Genomic DNA, 22,516 nt, shown 5'->3' with positions numbered 1-22,516 from the left:
CCAACAAATATCATCCATGTAAAGAAAAATGATATGTTGAAGAAATTGCTTACAAATTAATTGTTGATGCACAAAATATTGATGTAAAGTTGGACTATTTAACATTCCCTGTGGCAACACCCTCCAGTGGTGTCATCTCTTTGTTGGATGACAATTGTTCAGAGTATGTACTGAGAAAGCAAACATTTCCCTATCCTGCTCATGCAAAAGTATTGTGAAAATGCAATCAATTAGTATTGTAAACCAAGCTCTAGGTAACAAGGAATGTAAAGGAATTCCAGGTTGTAAAGGAACCATTGGTTGAATGAGTTTATCCACTATCCATTATCATCCTCCATTTTCCTGATTTCTTTTTTTACAACAATCACAAGGGAATCCCATGGGCTGATAGACATTTTTTTTTAATTTTAACAGTTTATTATGACTATTATTTTAAAAATGTGAATCCATTAAACCATGTAGAAATAAGTCTGCACAAATAAAACACACTTTAAACAATTATAAGTAGATAGACTGTGAGATCTGGATTGTCCAGGCATCTTCTTTATGCTATGGCAGCTAAGTAATCCCTCCCTTCCTTTAGGGAAGCCAGCTTCATTGCAAATCCCAACTTCTATGTTATCTTCTGTCATTTCCCTTCAAAACTTTCCTTTAGGGTTAAGATGGCTGTATGAATGGCATCTTCCAGTTCTAGGTCCTCGTTATATCTTTTCTCAAGGAAGGTTTTCCCATTCACATAGTTCTTCCCCTTTGCTGTGGCTGTCCAGGCAAAGTAACCTCTGGAGGGATCTGACTGAAATAAATATTGTTGTCCCTCATTCCACCCACAAATAAGTAAAGAAACACCAAACGAACAAACACCACCGACTGGGTATACTCTTGCATCATAGACACTACTCTCTGTACCAGAGTGGCTGTGGGAATGGGTACTTGGTAAACAAGATAGTATTGCTGAGCAAGTTTCCAGGCTCTGTGCACAGGAAGCACTCTAATCTGGACCCATGCCAATATACACCAAACCGATATGCTTGGTAATCGGCTCCACTTTGTGTACACTCCTTTCATCCTACAGGATGGATTTCTGCTTTTTTCTGCTAATACTACATCATTTGCAGCTTTAATTCCCACTATTCCCACTAAAGGAGCCCCTCCACCTACAGCAGCCAAAGCATACTCAATCTGGACAAGTTTACCAGATGGGCTGAATGTGGTCAGCGAGAAGCTGTAACCCGACTCTGCCATCCTTAGCTGGAAAGTCTGGTAGACTGTTTTATTTTGAGCCTCCAGCTGCTTTTGTTAAAGTTGTTCAAGTGCCTGCCATTTTTCTTTTGTTATGGGCCACTGTCCTTGCCACACAGGTCAATCTGATAGTTGCTTTAAGTGTAAGGCTCTTGGTATTCAGAAGTGGCTCCTCTTAAAATTTGGAAACTCAATCCCATGGATATTCTATGCTTGTACAGTGGGCACAGCTTGTGATTGTTCTTGATTACACACATCAGTAGCTTCCAGAGGAACATCTATTATTTCATCCCTAATTTCATCACTTGCTGTCTCTGAGATTGCAGGACTATTAATTTGAGTACCTCATTTTTATAAAAGATTTCTTTCATGTAAATTTATGGATATGTCAGCCACATAGGGTCTCAACTTCCCTGTCCATCACCCTTCTGGTCCCACACATTTTCTCCATCATACACTTTGTCTTACTTGAGATACTTTACCATTTCCTATATACTTTGTATAAACCTTCTGAAGTGGCAATTTTGGATTCCCAGACTTTTGGGAGAGGATACTTACATCAGCTCCTGTATCTACCAAACCTTGTATTTCAACACCATTAATTTGGGTCTCTGATCATTAACCACTGTTTGCTAGAACACATGTTTTCCAGGACTCCCAATGAGCCTATTCTTCCTATTGGAGTGGCTTTCCCCTTGATGTTCAGTAACAGCTGAACAATTCTAATCTGTGCATTAAATTGCATATCTCTCTCTCTCTCTCTCTCTCTCTCATTTTCACATATTCCATGATTTTAATTTCTGTCTTGCAATCCCCATCTGCAGTACCTGTGAAGAGTTAGCATGGGTGAATCTATTTTGAAATAAAGGAGCCACCTTGACTGGGAGCTGAATTCAGGTACCAGGAAATATCACAAAATGTGCACTTGGCAGAAAACAAAGATAACTCTCCTAGAAAAAGCCTCCAGGAAATATTACAGAATAAATACTTGGTGAGAAATACAGACAATCTCCCTGGCAACAATCAATGAGAATTGGTTGGGAATCTGTTGGGAAAATTCTACCCAAGTTCCAGATATACTTTAGAAGAATAGCAATTGTGATTATATGCCTCAGAGAAAGTCACTTCACCCCTCTGACTTTTACCCATTATCCTGTAATGTCAACACATGAAACCCACTGCTTGCTGTTACAGAAACCCCCTTTTTTTCCTGTTAAAAACCCTGCTCACCCAGGGCTCAGGGTCCCACTACTCTACTGCTGCATCAGTGAGACTTGGGTCCAGAGTTTGATTCCTCTCATAATAAAGCTTTGTTTGCCTTTGTATGGAGTTGTCACCTCGTGGTCTCTGAGGGTCTCATGACCATGGCACAACCCTGGGATGTACAATAAATCCTTGAGAAGATAATGCACTTCTTCCCAAGATAATCCCAACTGTCCCTGAAGGCAAGGATGATAAACACCTGTGGTCAACTCTTGGGGAAAGCTAAGAGTTTTAAGTGTAGCTAGACCCAAAACTGTACTACATTCAGGAACACGTATCAAATCTGAAAAGACTACTTGTGGTGATTGCCACAGGGTCTTGAGCTGACAGGCCTTTCTGTTTGTTTCCAGAAGTTACCTTTTGTGGTTCCTCTTGGAATGGCAATCCCTAGACCAATGCTTTTCCTTGCCCCAGCAGTTATGATGCCCTGGGAGCTTTTATATTTTTTTTCTTAATTTTTTCTTAAATTTTTATTTTTTTTCTTTTTTAAAAAATGTATTAATTACACTTTATTCACTTTGTATCTCCCCATAAGCCCCTCACTCCTCCCCTCCCAGTCCACCTTGCCTCCCCCTTCTTCATGCATGCCCCTCCCCAATTCCACTGATAGGGGAGGTCCTCCTCTTCTTCCTTCTGATCTTAGTCTATAAGATCACATCAGGAGTGGCTGCATTGTCATCTTCTGTGGACTGGTAAGGCTGCTCCCCACTCAGGGAGAGGTGATCAAAGAGCAGGCCAATCAGTTCATGTCAGAAGCAGTCCCTATTCCCATTACTATGTAACCCACTTGGACACTGAACTGCCATGGGTTACATCTGTGCAGGGGTTCTAGGTTATCTCCATGCATGGTACTTGGTTGGAGTATGAGTCTCTGGAAAGACCCCTGTGTTCAAATTTTCTGGTTCTGTTGGTCTCCTTGTGGGATTCCTGTCCTCTCCAGATCTTACTATTTCCCACTTCTTACATACTAAAATGCTCAATCCCCATTCCGAAAGGCAAAGAGGATGGACATCAGAAGAAGAAGAAAACAGGAAACAACCTAGAAACCTGCCACAGAGGACCTCCGAAAGGCTCTGCCCTGCAGACTAAAAAGCAGACTTTTAATTTTTTATTTTTATAGTAGCTACAGTTTATTTACTTTGTATCCCAGCTGTAGCCCCCTTCCTCATTCCCTCCCAATCCCACTCTCCCTCCGTCATCTCCTCCCTGGTCCTCTCTAAGTCCACTGATAGGGGAGGTCCTCCTCTCCTTCCATCTGAACCTAGCTTATCAGGTCTCACCTGATAAGGTGAGGACTGGCTACAATGTCCTCCTCTGTGGCCTAGCTAGGCTGCTCCTCCTACAGGGGGTGGGGAGGTCAATGAGCTAGTCTCAAGAGTTCATGCCAGAGACAGTCCCTGTTTCCCTTACTAGGAAAGCCACTTGGATACTGAGCTGCCATGGGCTACGTCTGTGTAGAGGTTCTAGGTTATATCCATGCATGGTCCCTGGTTGGAGAATCAGTCTCAGACAAGCCCCTGTGCCCAGATTTGTTTGGTCCTTATGAAGCTCCTGTTCTTTCCAGGTCTTACTAACTCTCTCTTCTTTCATATGATTCCCTGCACTCTGCCCAAAGTTTGTTTATGAGTCTAAGCATGTTTTGATATACTGCTAGATAGAGTCTTTCAGAGGCCCTCTCTGGTAGGCTCCTATCCTACTTCTCATTTTTTTTTCCTACTTCTAAGGTCCATCCCATTTGTCTTTCTAAGTAAGGATTGATCTTCTTACCCCAGGTCCTCCTTCTTGTTTCGCTTCTTTAGGTATACAGATTTTAGTATGTTTATCCTATCTTATAGGTCTAGTACTCACTTATAAATGAGTGTATACTGTGTGTGTCTTTCTGCTTCTAGGATACCTCACTCCGGATGATCTTTTCTAGGTCTCACCACATTTGCCTGCAAATTTCATTATTTCCTTAGTTTTAATTGCTGAGTAGTATTCCCAACATCATATGGAAAAACAAAAAACCCAGAATTTCCAAAACGATCCTGTACAACAATAGATCATCTGCAGGTATCTCCATCCCCGACCTCAAGCTGTACTACAGAGCAATAGTAATAAAAACTGCATGGTATTGGCACAAAAACAAAATAGTGGATCCATGGAACTGAATAGAAGATCCAGAAATGAACCCACACACCTATGGATATTTGATTTTTGACAAAGAAGCCAAAACCATTCAATGAAAACAAAACAAAACAAATAAAAAACCAACCAAACAAACAAAAACCCAAAACAAAACAGCATCTTCAACAAATGGTGCTGGTACAACTGGACGTCTACATGCAGAAAAATGAAAATAGATCCATATTTATCACCCTTGTATATCATCATAGCCAGAATCTGCTTGTTTCCACCTACAAGTAAATGTACTGTATTCCTCAGAGTTAACGTACCTTTCATTTTGTGGGCTAAAGCATTGAACCTTATAGGTTTTTTTTTTTTAATGACCAAATTTACTGTAATTAATGCACTGGGTATTTTGATTTCTGAGACCTCTAGCTGTATGTTCTTGGCATGATTCTCCTGAGAGCCAATAACAGTTGTCTCTCTGTCTCTTTTCCTTTCATCTGTAGGTACTCCTTGTGCTTTAAAGGTCAAAGTGCTGTCTTACATTCAGTTTTGCATTCTCATATGCCAAGATCAGTATCAACATTTGTCTTGTTTCAGTATCTTGTATTGCTCTATGTAGAGCTGAATCCAATCTCTGTAAGAAGTTGGTGAAGGCTTCTCCTGGGCCTTGCATTATCTTAGTAAATGAGGTGGTTGTTTTACCAGGCTCCTCAACAATATCCCATGCTCCTTTTTTATTATTATTATTAGTTACATTTTATTAACTCTGTATCACAGCTGTATCTCACTCCCTTATTCCCTCCCAATCTCACCCTCCCTCCCTCAGCTTCTCCCTGCCCCTTTCCAAGTCCACGGATTGGGGAGGACCTCCTCCCCTTTGTCTGGCCCTGTTTTATCAGGTATCTTCAGGGCTGGCTGGAAAGTTCTCCTCTGTGGCCTAGCAGGACTGCTCCTCCCTTGGGAGGTAGGGAGGTCAAAGAGCCAGCCATTGAGTTCCTGTCAGAGATAGTCCCTGTTCCCCTTACTATGGGAAACCAATTGGTTATTAAGCTACCACGATGTTCGTCTGAGTAAAGGTTCTAGGTTATATCCCATGCTCTTAATGCTGAAAGATGACATTGTTCAATTGTTCAATTACTACATCATCAGACTGAATTTGTTTTTTAAAATCAGCATAACAGTCTTCAGCATGCTTTATCAACATTTATCCCCATGTTAAATTTGTTGTTCTATTTCCATGGCTTCATTTCTCCACCATGATAACCATTGTTACTACTGACCAGCTTCTAACACAGCTGACACCAATCTCTCCCAATCTTGGGGGATAAACTATTTTGGGTAGTAGCCCACTTGCTTACCATTTGCTTAATCAAACACGAATGTATTCCATACTTTACAATGGCCTCTTTAAAAAGCTTTAAATTCAGCATTTCTACTGGACGCCATGTCCTCTCATCACATGCCTCACCACCATCAGTAGCAGGCATACGTTGCCCAAAGACTGTGAGAGCTGATGTTGCTTGCACAGGCCCAAAGGACTCCTCTGGTGGTGCACTTGGCCTAACAGTAACCTGTTTTCCTTGCCTCCTGCTCTTCAAGGCTTCTGGCCTCACGCAGGTGCTGTGGGTACCTGTCAGCAAAAGCATGTGAAGCAGGGTGGGGCAGTAATCTGCCTTCAGCCTAACTTGCTTTCCTCTTTCTTGCTGGGGAAAAATGTAATCTTAGACATCTGGCCTGAGCCCTTTTGTTTTCCTTCCACTGGCACTTCTTGCATTCCCAGCACTTCAACCACTATTCAAAAATTCTCTATATACATAGCCAGCTCTGCAATCTTTTCTAGACCCAGAGAATTGAGCGAACCTGAAATTTCAGCTTTCCTCCCAATCTTTTCCCACATAAAATATACAGACTATGAAGCAAAACAAGAAAACCCCACTCTTGGGACAAACATTGATGACCCAGTGGCAGGAGCCACTATATTGCCAAGCTCCTAAAACAATATTGCCCACTTATCAAACCTGACTAATCTTCCCCTACTTTAGAAGTAAATTAAGCCACATTGTACACCAACTGCCGACATTGATTTTTTAACAACCTACTTTATTTTGGTTTATAAAATGTTTCTACCTCCTTTCCAACTCCTTAACACAGGGTAGGAGAGAAAGAAGGTAAGTGTGAACAATGGGCATAGTTTTTTTCTGCTTTTTTTTTTTTTTCTGCTGAGTAGGGTCATAGGATTCTTTTGGGAGCAATACTAACACCAGTCCTTAAGAAATCCAGAAGTCCAGGTAACCAGAAAATCATCAAACAGCAAATACAGCAGCAGGATGAGCCAGCAGCAAGCAGTCCTCCTCCAAGCAGCCATGCCTTCTTCCTCTGAGCTCTCATATACATATACCCTTCAAAGCCCTCAGAATTCAACTAATTCACCTCACAAACACTATGTTCTGCATGACACACTTAACAGGTATAGACAAACAACCCCTTCAACTTGGAAGTTTAAGAAAAACATGTTTAAAAAAAAAGAAAAAACATGTTTACATATCATAAACCAAAACATCCACAATAAGTTTTTGTGTCAATGATCTATCTATTTGTGAGAGTGGTTGTTAAAATCTACCACTACCAATGTGTGAAGGTCCATATGTGACTTAAAATACAGTAGTATTTGTTTTATAAATTGAGTGGCCTTGTGTTTGAGGCATAAACATTAAAAATTGTAATGAAATTTTGGTGGGTTTGTACATTGATAAGTATGTAGTATCCTTCTCTAATGATTAGATTTGGTTTGGAGTCTAATTTGTGAGATACTAAAAATATCTATTATATATATAGAGAGATAGCAATATATATAATTTTTGAGATACTATGGCTTTTAATGTCTTCAGTGAGAACTCAGGTCTGGTTCTAACAGGTGTATTTTTATATGTTACGTGGCCTTTTTCCTGTACAGTTTTTCTATTCTTTCCTTATTCTCTAGGCTTAATGTTTGGATTGTTATGTGCAGATTGTCATGGTCAGGTTTAATTGATGTTCTGTCTGCTTATTTTCCCTTAATAGGCATCTCCTTTGAATTAGAAAAAAATTTTCTTCTGTGATATTTTTTGAAAACATTTTCTGAGCCTTTGAGGTGAGTTTCTTCTCTTTTCTTTGTAACTGTTTTTCTTAGGTTTGGTCTTTTCAAAGTGTCCTGGATTTCCTAGATACTTCATATTAGAGATATTATAGATTTAACACTTTTCTTTCCTGATGTATGTAATTTTCCTTTTGTATCTTCAACCCCTAAGTTTCTGTCTTTCCTTTTTTTAATTCTTTATTAATTACACTTTATTCACTTTGTATCCTCCCTCCTTCCTCCTGTCCCAAACCCTCCCTTCCTCCACCCTCTGCATGCATGCTCTCCCCAAGTCCACTGATAGGGGAGGTCTTCTTTTCCTTCCTTCTGATCCTAGTCAAATAGGTCTCATCAGGAGTGGCTGCACTATCTTCTTCTGTGGCCTGGTAATGCTGCTTCCCCCTCAGGGGGAGGTAATTGAAGAGCAGGCCAATCAGTTCATGTCAGAGACAGTCCCTGTTCCTATTACAATGGAACCCACTTGGATACTGAACTGCCATGGGCTACATCTGTGCAGGGATCTTAGGTTTTCTCCATGCATAGTCCTTGGTTGGAGTGTCAGTCTCAGGAAAGACCACTCTGCTCAGAATTTTTGGTTCTGTAGCTCTCCTTGTGGAGTTCTTGTCCTCTCCAGATCTTACTGTTTCCCACTTCTTTCCTAAGATTCCCTAAACTCTGCCCAAAGTTGCCTATAAGTCTCAGTATCTGCATTGATAGTCTGTAGGGCAGAGCCTTTCAGAGGTGCTCTGTGTCAGGCTCCTAACTTGTTTCCTCTTTTCTCCTTTATCTGATGTCCATCCTCTTTGCCTTTCTGGATAGGAATTGAGCATTTTAGCAAGAGTCCTCCCTCTTGATTAGTTTCTTTAGGTGTACAGATTTTAGTAGGTTTATCCTATATTATATGTCTATATGAGATATTATAGATTTAACACTTTTCTTTCCTGATGTATGTAATTCTCCTTTTGTATCTTCAACCCCTAAGTTTCTGTCTTTCATCTCTTGTATTCTGATCAGGAAGATTGCCTCTGTACTTTTCATTTGAATTCCTATATTTTTCATTTCTAGCTTTTGATCTGTTTGAGGTTTCAATGATTTTACTTCTAATTTCAGGTCTGAAACAGTTTTGTTCATTTCCTTAAAATATTCATACATTCCTAGATGTTTTTGAGAAATGGATTCATATACTCCTTAAGGAACTTTACCATATTCATAAAACTGTTTGAAGGTCTATAAGTTTTGCTTCAGCTAAGATGGTCTTTTAAGGTGCTTCAGTTATGATGGGATATTCATGGCCTCCTCTGGTATGATAACTAGTCTCTAGTGGAGACATACTGCCCTGGCTGTTATTGATTGTATTTTTACACTGGCATATTGGTGTCTGCATTTGGGGTGATTAAAAGACTAGGTGCTGATTTCTTGTCTTTGTTGAAAATTTGTTCCTTGCTTTCTGTTCCATCTCTGGATTTTGAAATAGTGTCTTACCCACGTACTGCCTATTTATCTGACCTGATTCAATGGTATGTTCACAGGGAATGCCGACCTGCATTGGAAGCTATGTAACTTGGGTAATTAGGGATAAGAAGATTGCAGAAAAGGGGTTTGTATTTCTTGGGAATCAAGTCAAAGAGTCAACCATGTCCTTAGCTACAGAGTTAGGGGTTAAAGCCATGGGGATTGGGTGTCAGGAGCAGTTGGAGAAGTGTGGGTCTGCCTTTATCCTACTTGTGATCTGGAAGGAGTAGCTCTTAGGTTAGAAGCAGTGGTCTCTGCTAGAGCTAGGGTCCAAAACCAAGCAACAAGTAAGGAGTAGGAGAGGATGCTTTTTGGACTATATAGGAATAGAGGCAGGGGAAGGGGGGGCTCTAGCTGGTAGTATATCGCAGCACTAGGAACAAGATTTGGGAACTGGGTCTGTGTAAACAGAGAAGAGAAGATCTGCTGGCAGCCTACCTGGATTTCTGGCAGATCAACTTCTATATACAAATCCTTATTTATTAAATAATTATATATATATATATATTTCTTTTTCTTATTTTCTAATTCTTCTGTCATTTATTACACGGGGAACTTCATTTTTCCTCTCTTCACTGCTTCCATTCTCCTTCCCAACTTCCCTTCTGCCCCAGATCATCTCCTCCTCCTTTCCTTTCAGTAAAGAGCTGGCCTCCCAGGGATACCAACAGAACACTGCGTAACAAGTTACAGTAAGACTAGGCAGAAATTCTTATACCAAGACTAGACAGGGCAACTGAGTAAAAGAGGCCTAAGCAGGCAAAATAGTCAGACACATGAGGTGCAGAGCTAAACAGAGAATTCTCAACAGAGGAACAGCAAAATGGTGAGAAGAACTTAAAAAAAAAACATTTAGAGTCCTTAGTCATCAGGGAAAGGCAAGTCAAAATCTCAGTTTCCATTTTAAAATTAGAATAGCTAAGATAAAAATGCAAATGATTGCAGAAGCAGGAGAGGATATAGAGAAAGGGGAACACTCCTCCATTCCTATTGGGAGTACAAAGTCATACAACCACTTTGGAAATCAATTTGGCCCTTACCCAAAAAAAAAAACAAAAAACAAAACAAAACATAACAAAAAACTGGAACAGCTCTTCCTCAATATCCAGCTATGCCACTCCTGGGCTTACACCCAAACGGGACTCCACCCTACAATAAGAACATTTGCTCAACTCTGCTCATAGTGTCTTTATTCATAATAGCCAGAAACTGGAAACAACCCAGATGTCTTTCAATGAAAAAATGGATAAAGAATTGTAGTACATTTACTCAATGGTATACTACTCAGCTATTAAAAACAAGAAAATCATGAAATTTGCAGAAAAATGGATGGAACTGTAAAACATCATCCTGAGTGAGGTAATCCAAACCCATAAAGACTCACATGGTATGTACTCACTTATAAATGGATTTTATCATATAGTACATGATAACCATACTACAATCCACAGACCAAAAGAAGATAAGTAACAAGGAGGACCCAAACGAGGATGCTTAAATCTCAGTCAGAGGAGAAATATAATAGACTACAGAAGTGGTTGGAGAGAGAGGATAGGGCAACAGAAGGAACAGAGAGTAATGAGTGTTGGTATCAGACCTCAGAAGAACAGGAGCAGGAGGCTAAGAGGGCTTGCAGAGAAGAGAAACCTTGGTTGAAGACATCTCTGTGACAAGTTGCAGACCTCCCAGTGTAGACTCCCAGGAGTTATATGAGGGTGACTTTTGCTGAGATTCCTAATAACATAGGTCACAGAGACTGAAGAGGCCACTTTCTAATTAGATAAGACTCCTAGTTGATGGTGGGAAACACCAACACACCCACAAAAACTTCTACCCAAAATTGACCCTGCCTAAAAGATGTGCAGGGACAAAAATAAAGCAGAGATTGACAGAATGTCCAACCAATGACTGGCCCTACATGAGACGTATTCTTTGCGATACGACCAAACCCTGGCTTTATTAAAAGTTTTCTGCTATTCTTGTAGACTGGACCCTACTATAGCCATTCTCTGAGTGGCTCCATCCAGACCTGATGGAAACAGATGAAGAGACCCACAGTAAACACTGGGTAGAGTACAGGGAGTCCTGTGGAAAAGTGGGTTAAGAAAAGAGGAGGGTGGGAACAACAACTCCAAAGAAAACCAACAGAGCCAAACAACCAGTGCCCCCAAGGGTTTGTGGAGAATGAAGCACCAACCCAGGACTATGTGTGGACTAGAACTCGGTCAACAACATAGATGAAGCCAAAGGAAGGCTCAGTCTTCATATGGGTTCCCTAGGAAGAAGAATGGGAGATAACTCTGACATGGACTTTGTTGCCTGCTTTTAACCAGTTTTCCCGTGGTAGGGCTACCTCTTTAGACCACTGAGATGATGTGTTCAGTCTGGATGTGACTTGATATGCCGGGGTTGGTGTGTTAATTGGCTCCCCTTTTTGAGGAGTAGGGAAGGGGAGATAGAAGATACAGGTAGGTAGTGTGGGACAAGCATGTGGGGAGGGACAAGGCTAGAGCTAGGATGTAAAATTAATAAATAAAAATAAAGATTAAAAATAAAATAAAAAGAGACCATGGCTCTGGAGGTCCTATGCCCTAAGAGAGAATGTACCATTGTTTTTCTAAATGTGCATGGCATAAAACTGCATTTTAGTCTTTATATTTATCTTCACAGAATGGCACTATTATTAGCATTCATTCTAGAAGCTTATTTTGGCTGTAGAGAGTGGCTAAAACAGAGGCTCACAGCTCTTCAAAGTACTGAGCCTAAGTGACTGTGTAGTGCTCCTTCCTAAATGGGATGTCTCCCTCCCCACAAGTCAGGGGTTCATAGAGGAAGATAGAAAATGAATGACCAGAATTGTGAAGGAGTGCTGAGACAGTGCCTTTTAGGAACGACATGGCCCTTGAACTCATGAACATACTGCCATGGTGGATACTTGCATCAGACTTGCGGCATCAAGATTTTGTCAAGCAAGAAGTGGCAGATATTAGCCTTATCCTTCCCTAAATGTCTCTGAGTTACCTCATCAGGATGATCTTTTCTAGTTCCATCCATTCACCTGCAATTGCATGATTTCCTTGTGTATAATTGCTGAGTGGTATTCCATTGTGTAAATGTACTACAATTTCTGTATCCATGCCTCGGTTGTGGTACATGTAGGATGTTGCCAGATTCTGATATTATGCATAAAGTTGCTGTGAACATAGTTGAGCAAATGTCCTTGTATGTTTCAGCATCTTGCCAGTATATGCTCAGGAATGGTATAACTGGATCTTGATGTAACACCATTTCTACTATTCTGAAAAAGCTCCAGACTGAGTTGCAAAGAGGTTTTACAAGTTTACATTCCCACCGGCAATGCAGACGTTTCCACTTTCTGTGCATCTTCTCCAGCCTTGTTGAATTTTCATATAAAGTATTGTAATACCAAAATATTCAAGAGACAATGAACCCAAAGTTTTGTACTAGGTTCTGCAAAATTTTTCATCAGTTTTTCAGGCACACCTTCTATCATGCAGAAGAGGGAAGTGTGCAGGGCCAGGGCTGCAGGCTGCTGATTAGATTCTCAAGAAGGTTTTTGTTGGAGGCTGAAGCACTGTGAGAGGAACACTGTAAATCTGCAGACAGTAATAAACTGTCAGGTCTTCTGCCTGCACACTGCTGATGCTGAAAGTGAAATCTCTCCCAGATCCACTGCCTGTGAAGCGATCAGGGACCCCAGTGTGCTGAGTGGATGCATAGTAGATCAGCAGCTTAGGGGACTGCCTTGGTTTCTGCTGCTACCAGGCCAAGTAGTTCTTTTGGTCTTTGTCGTATAAAAGACTCTGACTGGACCTGCAGCTGATGGTGACCTTCTCTCCTGCTGACACAGCCAGTGATGATGGAGACTAGGTCATCACGATGTCCCCTCTGCTACCTGCAATGATGAGTAGGCAGTGAACATGCACACATACACATACATAGATTTTCATATGATTGTTGAAATGTGATATTTATTTCCAGCAGTCAGGATATAGAGGCATGAGGTTGTCTATGAGTTCAAGGCCAGTCTGATCAACAAAGCAAGTCCACAGAGCCAGGGGTCAATTACACAGAACAACCCTGTCTCAAAAACCAAAAGAGAGAGAGATAGAGAGAGAAATTTAAGAAATTTCTCATTTAAATGTATCATATTGTCAGTGAATTATTATGTAAGAAATGCTACACCCTGTTACACACTGTACATTCTTTCATACAAACATATGACTCTGAAATTATAAAACACTTTTAAATGTCTCACCAGACACCCCGAACAGCCGCAACATGAGGACCTGGGTCTGTGACTCCATCTTGTTCCCCCAGCCTGATGTTGCTCCGTTCACAGGGAAAAGGCCTGGTTTATAAATTCTGAGCAGCTTGGCTGTACTGGAGAAGCCCATGCAAAGCAGTCAGCAAATACAAAAGCACATGCCTGGCAGGGCGTGAGTGCGTGCGTGTGTGTGTGTGTGTGTGTGTGTGTGTGTGTGTGTGTGAGAGAGAGAGAGAGAGAGAGAGAGAGAGAGAGAGAGGGTGGAGACAAGCAACAGCTAAAAATAATATCACAGAGAGTATTAGCAGCTCTCAAGAATAAATGTATTAGGTGCTCGCAAATTAGCTTTGTGTTAAAATCCAAGACATTTTTAAAGCAGTTGACTTTTGCAGAAACTTTAGGAGCGTTATCTCAGATTTACGGTTCTAAGGAAATGATGTGTTCAAGATATCACAACAACAAAAGAAACTTATAGTAGGGAAACATGCAATAAAAGAAATTTAAGGGTTGAGGTGAGGAATGAGCAAATTGAGAAAAGAGGAAATGTGGGCTAAATTTGCTCATTGTCTCCTCTCCACAAAGCCACTCATACTGAGGACAAGGAACAGTGGCTCAGTATGGGCCACTGACATGTGGGCTTCTGTTTCCAGGTTACACTTGGAGACCTCAAAAATTCATGCTTTAAAAATTCTAAGAGATTTAATTTAATCCTGTGACCAGAGAAACTATAATCACACAGCAAATGTAAACTCAACAGAAACTTAAATGTATTTTAGCCACAATTTTGAGGAATTGAAAGAAGGCTCTAAAATTGAGACAATGGAAGAAACCAGATTTATCACGAAATCATCCCTGTATACCAACACTGCCTAGAGTGATTAATTCCAGAAACTCATATTCTAGGGTAATTTAGAAATTTGCAGTAATTAAACTGGCTTGTGATGGTCTTGCCTCTATAGTAAATAGATTTAAAAAATCTCTACAAAATTGGCAGCAACCTTTTTAAAATCTAGCAATAATTTTATAAAGATCAATTGAACATAACATGAGAGAATGTTGCCATCCAAAGAAAAAAAAAGTTTGAATATGAATGAAAATCAATAACAATAACATGAATCAAAGGCTTTGAAAGATTCAGATTATGAAGTAACTTATAGACCCAGTGATATGTACAAAGTACAGAAAATAAATAAAATATTATGACAAGAAGTGGAGCTTCACATATATATGCTCAGAGCTGGGGAGACAGAAGCAGGAGGATTATGAGTTTGAGTCTAGCCTTGGGTACCAATCAAGTCCTAGTCCAGATAATCAATGTAGAGACACAACCCCTAAAAATTGTGCCTGTCTCTTTGTTAGAGATGGGAACCAATGTGTATTTCTCCTTCTCACCACTGGGACCCCATCTAGCTTAGAACTGTACTAGACCTCTGTATGCTGCCACAGTCTCTGTGAGTCCATATGTGCACTGGTCCTGCTGTGTCTGGAAGACACTGTTTTCTTGATGTGATCCCACGCCTCTGGCTCTCCAAATCTGTCTACCTCCTTATCCCTTAGGATCCCTGAGACTTCCAATAAAGGGTTTAATGAAGACACTCCATTTAGGATAGAATTCTCCAAGGTCTCTCCCTCTTTCTATTCTGTCTAATTCTAAGTATTTATATTAGTTCCCATTTACTGCAGGAAGAAGCTTCTCTTGGGAGGGACAGCCAAGAATGTGATCTATGGGTATAAAACAATGCCATTGGAAACCATTTCTTTCCTGTGTTCCTTTAGCAAAACTGTGCTATCTGGGTTTCCCCAAAGCCCATGGCCTCTCTAGTCTTAGGTTATTGACCACCTGAGCAGTGTCTTGCATGGGCTCCATATCCTGGAGTGGGACTTAAATCCAATTAGAATAAAAGTGGCTAGTCCCAAAATAATTCTAGACCTCAGGGTTTATAACTGGGTTGGTGGTTACTTTTCTCCTCTTGTAGAATCTAGAGTATTCTTTCACAATGAACAGTAGCCAGAGGGGTTCAGGCTGTAGTGAGACACCAGTACAATTCCCCAATGTTCAATGAGATTATGTGGTAAGAAAATAGGAAGGTAAGAGAGAGAACAAAGGAAGATTTAGCTTGGACTAAATGACTCATTTGAGGGGTGATATAGAACCCTACTTCAGCACACACTTCTTACCATATATATGTATATGAAAATATCTAAATGGAATCAACAAATAAAAACAGAGACAAAACCTCACCTAGACATCTTTCTCTTCCATGTGAAACCTCTACGTCCAGGAATGGGTGACATTTAAATGAGTTGTTGGCCAGAGGGTCCCTTTGTAATCTCCCAGGCAACTCTGGCTATTGGTTGCCACCTGCCGATTGATGGTTGGCTCTAGTTGCTGAAAAGACTTGCTTCTATTGTTACAGACTGAGGAGAGCCAAGGCCTTTGAGTACACACACACACACACACACACACACACACACACACACAAAACACACGTGTAACCTTGTTCTTTTGGCACTTTTGGTAACCTTGTTCTCTGTCATAGAGGGTATAGCTGTGTGTACTCTGTATTCTCCAAAGATCTCAGATATTGTCCATGGGCTTCTGCAGACTGCTTCACACACTATGGATATTATGTCTATTGCTCTTCCACAAAAAAGTAAATGATAGTCATATCACTCTCCTCACCCATGGGCTTCCTCCCTTTGTCTAGCTCTCTCACCTCACCCACCAGCAGATTTGCATGTTCTTGCCTGAGTCTCTCTTGCAAGTATGAGATAAAAGTTCAGCTGCATCCTTTCTTTAAGTCATCTGGAATCCTTAGTTCTGCTTCTCAAAAATGAGGCTTTATACTCAGTTCCTAGGGTTGCTGATGCTCTGGAACCTTGGCCTCCCTCTTATTAGAGGCAAGAAATGAGGTGCATGGGCACATTTGGGGAGCTGTGGGACATTGGTGCTGCCCAAGTGTGTTTAGTTCAAATGCAGATGTGCCAGTGTACTTAGAACTATTTCTTGAGAGAGAGCTGACAAGAAGGAGCTGGGCTCTGATGTAGTTGGTCACACAGAAGGAGTAAGATGGTATGAGAAGATCCTAGAACAGTGGTTCTCAGCCTTCCTAATGTGGGAATATGTGTATGTGGGAAGACATGCATGGAGAAAGAACAGAATTTCCAAATTTTCCTAATGCCCCTAAACACATTTCTGCCATTTTCTGCAGTATGTATGGGTGAAGCAGGAATCTCACATTGTTGACTATACATTTACAATACCTATCTACTCTGATATATGTTGAAGTTGTGCTACACAGCATAAAATCAAATATGAGACAAGGTGAAATTCTTTTGTAAAAATAAGCAAGCACAACCATGTCATTCACATGATGATTTTCTTTGATCTTAAATGAAATAAAAAAATACACAATATAAATGTATTAAAATAATATTCTTATGATTTATATAGTAAGGTTTGTCTTGTAAACCAAGCTTATATACCTATATGCCTGATGTTGCACTGAACATTTCACAGGTGACATCGCACTTCCAACATCCAAGCCAGGCATGGGCTATAGATACTAATCTGTACATTTCAAAACTGAACTCTAGGGACTTGACAGCCTTCATGGCAATGGGTCAAGAAACATGCATATTTCCTTCACAGTGGAGGCTGGCTTGGTCATAAATTACTATGGTGGAAAAGGCCCACAATCTCCTCATACAGTGCTTTAACCTAAAATGAAAACCTCTTTACTTAGATGTCCAAATGCCATCATGTCTTTGGAATATCATATTTTCTGAACTTTGTGAAAGAAATAAAAATAAATTAAAAAGTTACAGATGAGTTCTATGTCCCATGGGAGACACAGTTTTGTCCAGGCAAAGCCTTAAATGGTGCCTTCAGCTAAACCATCCTCAACCTGACTACTGAGCATAAGAATACGGATTGTACATTCTCTTCTAAATGAATCAATGTGCGTAAAGGTAAGGAAAGTTCCAGGATGTCAAAATCATGTGCTCTTCTAAAGATGGCTAGGGCTCTTAGATGATCCTTCTGTGTCTGGCTGATTTTTCTCTTTTTTGAAAGTGAGATGGAATCCAAAGTAAAACCATAATAATCATTTCATCTGAATAACTAATAAAAAGGAAACCATAAAAGCAACTATAAATAATGGCTAAACTATGCAGTCAAAGCAATCAGTATATGCTTCTCAAGGAGTCCCAGATCCTGGAGACCTCAATGTGGAGGATGCTTAAGAAACATGGAACTACCACATAATTCATGTACTCCTGCAATAGGCATGATCTTGAACAAATATAAACCAGCACAACATAGATATATACCCATATCCAAACTTATTTCTGCACTATTTACAGTAGTATGAACTAAATCAACAAAATGTGTATCAACAAATGAATAGATAACAAAAGGAGGTGCATATATGCAAAGACGTTTACTCAGTGATAATAAAAAAGGGAATCTCATAATGTGTTATTTTTTTTGGCACAACATATATGTATGTTTCAGAAAAAGCTCATGATACATTTGAATAGAACTTATTTTCTGTATTTGGGGATAGAGTTCAGTCAGCCACCTTCTCCTGGACCAGGCTGATTAGTAGTAGTCTTGAATCCTTCCACATCCTTGATGATTTTCTTAATGCATGCTCTGTCAGCAAGTGTCAAAACCACTGGTCAGAAACAATCAGGCTTCTACTCATGACAACATGAGGGGTTGAGTCAGTAATTTCTCAGAGTTGTAGCCTTTTGACTAAGTTTTAAGTGAGACCCTATTGCAAAATGAAAAGAAAAAGAAAAAAAAAGTTTGTACTAACATTCTTACTGGTCTTATAAGATTTTCTTGAATCAGCAGATGAGCATGCTGACTCAAGAAGACTGTGGCCTATGAGAGCCTGAGGAAAGGATCCAGACATACCCTGCTATTGTATCAGGACATATCTGACCTTCTATGTCTTTTCTCTCTAGGTTTTTTTTTTAAATAAAATTTGAACCCAAATGTGTGGGGTGTGTGCATTTGTACTTTTGTTGACTCATTTCATATACTGATTTATTTGTCAATTCATCATTGGTTTATATTCTACACTACCAGATATCAGAAGAGCTCTTACAGCTTGGTTTGACCTCCATTCTCTTGGTAGATTTACATCCATCTCTCAGCACCTGTATGTAATTGCCAGATGGTGTGTTTCTTGGGAAAACAAACAATTGGGTACAATTTTTAGCTTAGTACAACAGTATGTGCATCTGTATTTCTTCGTTTCACATAAGGTTATTGAGAAATGTTTTTAATTTTTATAACTTGGTGGGTCTTGTTAGACTAAATTATTATTTGTTTCCTTTTTTCTTCTGCTCCTCAACTATAGTGGAGTTTTCTGTCTTGCAGGGTTGGACAAGATACTTGTGTTCTTTCTTGCCATCCATTTCCATCTATTCATGTATGACATCAACATTTTTCTGTGTTCTCACAATTCAGACACCCTTTATTTTTTCTATGTGTATAGAATTTTTATAGTATCTTCTGTAGTGCTGTCATCATGGTCATGGTCATTTCCTTAGTTTGTGATTTTCTTGTAATGTCCTTATTACTCCCTCAATTTAAACTTCAATTTTTGTGAACAGAGCTAACTTATTTGGCAATTATCTACTATCAGGATCTACTATCAGGCACTATGAAGAAAGGAAGGAAGGAACAAAGGAAGGAAGGAAGGAAGGAAGAAAGAAAGGAAGGAAAAAAGGAAGGAAATAAAGTAGTCTATAATCTAGAAAAACCAAGATATGCACTCTTTCCTAGAGCCTCCAAACTGTAATAAAGTTTTCCATCATCATCACTATGTTGGATATTAGGACTCCACACTGAAAATGATAAGCCTCTGAAATTCAAGCAAGAGAGTTTGTCGTCATGTGTTACAGAAGGAATGCAAAGATAATAATGAATTCTTTTTTTTTTTTTGCATTTTCATATAAAGGTTTCTCATATCAAAAGATATCATAATCATTGAACCCATAATTTTGTACTGGGCTTTGCAAACTTTTTCATCATGTTTTCAGTCACACCTGCTGTCACACAGAAGGGGAAGTGTGCAGGACCATGGCTGTGTGTGGTGCAGGCAGCTGGTGAGACTCTCAAGGAGGTTTGTGTTGATGGTTGAAGCACTGTGGGAGGAGTACTAATACTCTGCAGACAGTAATAAACTGCCAGGTCTTCAGCCTGCACACTGCTGATGGTGAGAGTGAAATCTGTCCCAGATCCACTGCCTGTGAAGCGATCAAGGACCCCAGTGTCCTGAGTGGATGCCCAGTAGATCAGCAGCTTAGGGGATTGTCCTGGTTTCTGCTGGTACCAGGCCAAGTAGTTCTTTTGGTCTTTGCTGGATAAAAGACTCTGACTGGAGCTGCAGCTAATGGAGACCTTCTCTCCTGCTGACACAGCCAGGGAGGATGGAGACTGTGTCATCACAATGTCTGCACAGGCACCTGCAATCAGGAATACATAATAAATATGCATATGAACACAGACACAGACTGTAAAAACATGTGAAATTTGCCATTTAACATTTTTGTACTATCATGTTGTCAGAGTATTATGTAAGAAATAATGAGTCTGGCACACTCTAATTTCTTATCTAAAAAAAAAATTGTTCTGCCAAGATTAAAAAGTTCTGAGTTTCTCATCAGACACCCAACACAGCACTGCTATCAGGCCTGGGTCTGTGAGTTCATCTTGCTTCTCCTGGTTTCTGATGTAGTTCAGTTCTCACTGCAAAGGCATGGTTTACAAATTCAAGGAGATGGGCTGGGCTGTAGGAGGCCCATGCAAACCAGTCAGCAAATAAAAAAAAACAAAAACAAAAACAAATGCCTGTGCAATGTGTATGAGTGTAGCTGGTATCAATCAGTAGTCAAAAATACTATTACAGGGAGCATGAGCAGTCACTGAAAAAGATTGTCTTAACAGTTCTCAAACAGAAAAGTACTAGGTACTCTAAGAGCAGACCTGGGTTAAAATCCAAGACCTATTTAAATCAATTGACTTCTGTAGAAACATTAGTAGAGCTATCTCAGATTGACAGTCTTAGAGAAATGAAAGGATATGTTCAAAAAAAAAATCACAAAAACTACAACAGCAACAACAACAAAAGAAACAGAGTAAAAAAACATGTTATAAAAGAAACAAGAAAAGAGAAGAAAATTGTAAAGGAAAAAAGAGAATTGAGGCTAAATGTGTTCAAATATTACTCATCTCCAAAGTCACTCTTTATTTTTATTTTTAATTTTAATTATACTTTATTTACTTTCTATCCCCCCTCTATTTCCCTCCCTCCTCCCCTCCCAATCCTTCCCTTCCTCCCCTTTCTCCATGCATGCCCCTCCCCAAGTCCACTGGTAAGGGAGGTTTTCTTTTTCTTCCTTCTGATCCTAGTCTGTTAGGTCTCTTCAGGAGTGGCTGCATTGTCCTCCTCTGTAGCCTGGTAAGGCTCCTCCCCCGTCAGGGGGAAGTGATCCAAGAGCAGGCCAATCAGTTCATGTCAGAACCAGTCCCTGTTCCCATTAGTATGGAACCTACTTGGACACTGAACTGCCATGGGCTACATCTGTGCAGGGGTTCTAGGTTATCTCCATGCATGGTACTTGGTTGGAGTATGAGTCTCAGGAAAGACCTCTGTGCTCAGATTTTTGGTTCTGTTGCTCTCCTTGTGGAGCTCCTGTCCTCTCCAGATCTTACTATTTCCCACTTCTTTCATAAGATTCCCTGCATTCTGCCCAAAGTTTGGCCATAAGTCTCAACATCTCCAAAGCCACTCTTATGCTGAAGACAGAAAGCAGGGCTCAGACATCTGGGGTGTAATTCTTAGATAAATAAGGGACTAAGATGCAAAGAGCAGCCCAGAACTCACTCTGTGGAAATCCTTGTAGACATTAATTTAAGACTGATATCAGAAGAACTTTAATCTAGAAGCAAAGGATACCCAGCAAAAATTAACAATTTTCTCCCCACATTGTCAGGAAATGAAAGAAGGCTCTATCTAAATCCAGAGAAATAAAAGGGGGAAAAAATAACCAGATTTTTTTTTTCATGGAGTCACTGCTCTAGACCAACACTACCATGAGATTTTATTCAAGAAATACAAATGCCAGTGCAATTTAGAAATTAGCAGAATTGAAACTGGATTAAGATGGGCTTCTGAGATTGTGAAAAGGTAAGTCTCTCCAGAAGGGGGCACAGCTTCCTTAATCTATATAATGATTTTAAAGACAACAATTTAGCACTACATCAGAGATTGTTGCCATCAAAAAGTGAATAAAATATTATGAAATAATATTAAATAAAATAAATGAAAAATCAATAGCAATGAGAGAAATCACAGAAGTTGCCAAGATTTCATAATATTAAACTTTGAAACTATATATAAAAAGTAAATTATACATCCAGAATTATATATAAAGTATAAGAGAAAAATAAATAAACCAAAAACATGGCAAGGAGTGGAGATTCACATCTGTACGCCCAGAACTGGAGACAAAAGCAGGAGACTCATGAATTTGAGGCCACGCTGCGGTACATACCAACTTCTGGGCCAACATAATCTATACATGGAGACAATCTCTGAGAAACGTGTATCAGTAATCAACTGGTTACAGAAAGCTCAAGGCATTCTCTAAGCAACATAAATTATTTATCTGATGTTAATGTTTCACCATTAAGCCACAAATATTATTGAAATATAAATAATCATTTATCCAATATATATTTCCTTTTATTTTGACTTACATATACAATTTTATATATCTACTATTCAGGTATAAAATGTTAAATAATTTCTGATAAGCACATGTAGATCTCTTCTGTAAACCGCTAACACAGCATCATATGATAGGTAGGTAGACCACATGAGGATACAGGAAGTTCCTAATCTCAAGGTCTAGACAATGACAGATAAGGAGCTCTGCTCCTGTCAGTGTCTAATAAGATGTCATAT

At 39.8% G+C, this 22,516-nt stretch overlaps 1 pseudogene; it reads right to left on the bottom strand.

The window, feature by feature from the left end:
• Nucleotides 1-544: 544 nt before the first annotated feature.
• Nucleotides 545-1,242, bottom strand: LOC129677206 (proteasome subunit alpha type-2-like; annotated as a pseudogene).
• Nucleotides 1,243-22,516: the final 21,274 nt, after the last annotated feature.

The sequence above is a fragment of the Psammomys obesus genome, unplaced genomic scaffold (assembly GCF_907164565.1).
Source record: "Psammomys obesus unplaced genomic scaffold, mPsaObe1.curated_primary_1811, whole genome shotgun sequence".
In the NCBI taxonomy this organism is placed as follows: Eukaryota; Metazoa; Chordata; class Mammalia; order Rodentia; family Muridae; genus Psammomys; species Psammomys obesus.
The sequence above is the reverse complement of the archived record's forward strand: the minus strand, read 5'-3'. Positions and strand labels throughout refer to the sequence as shown.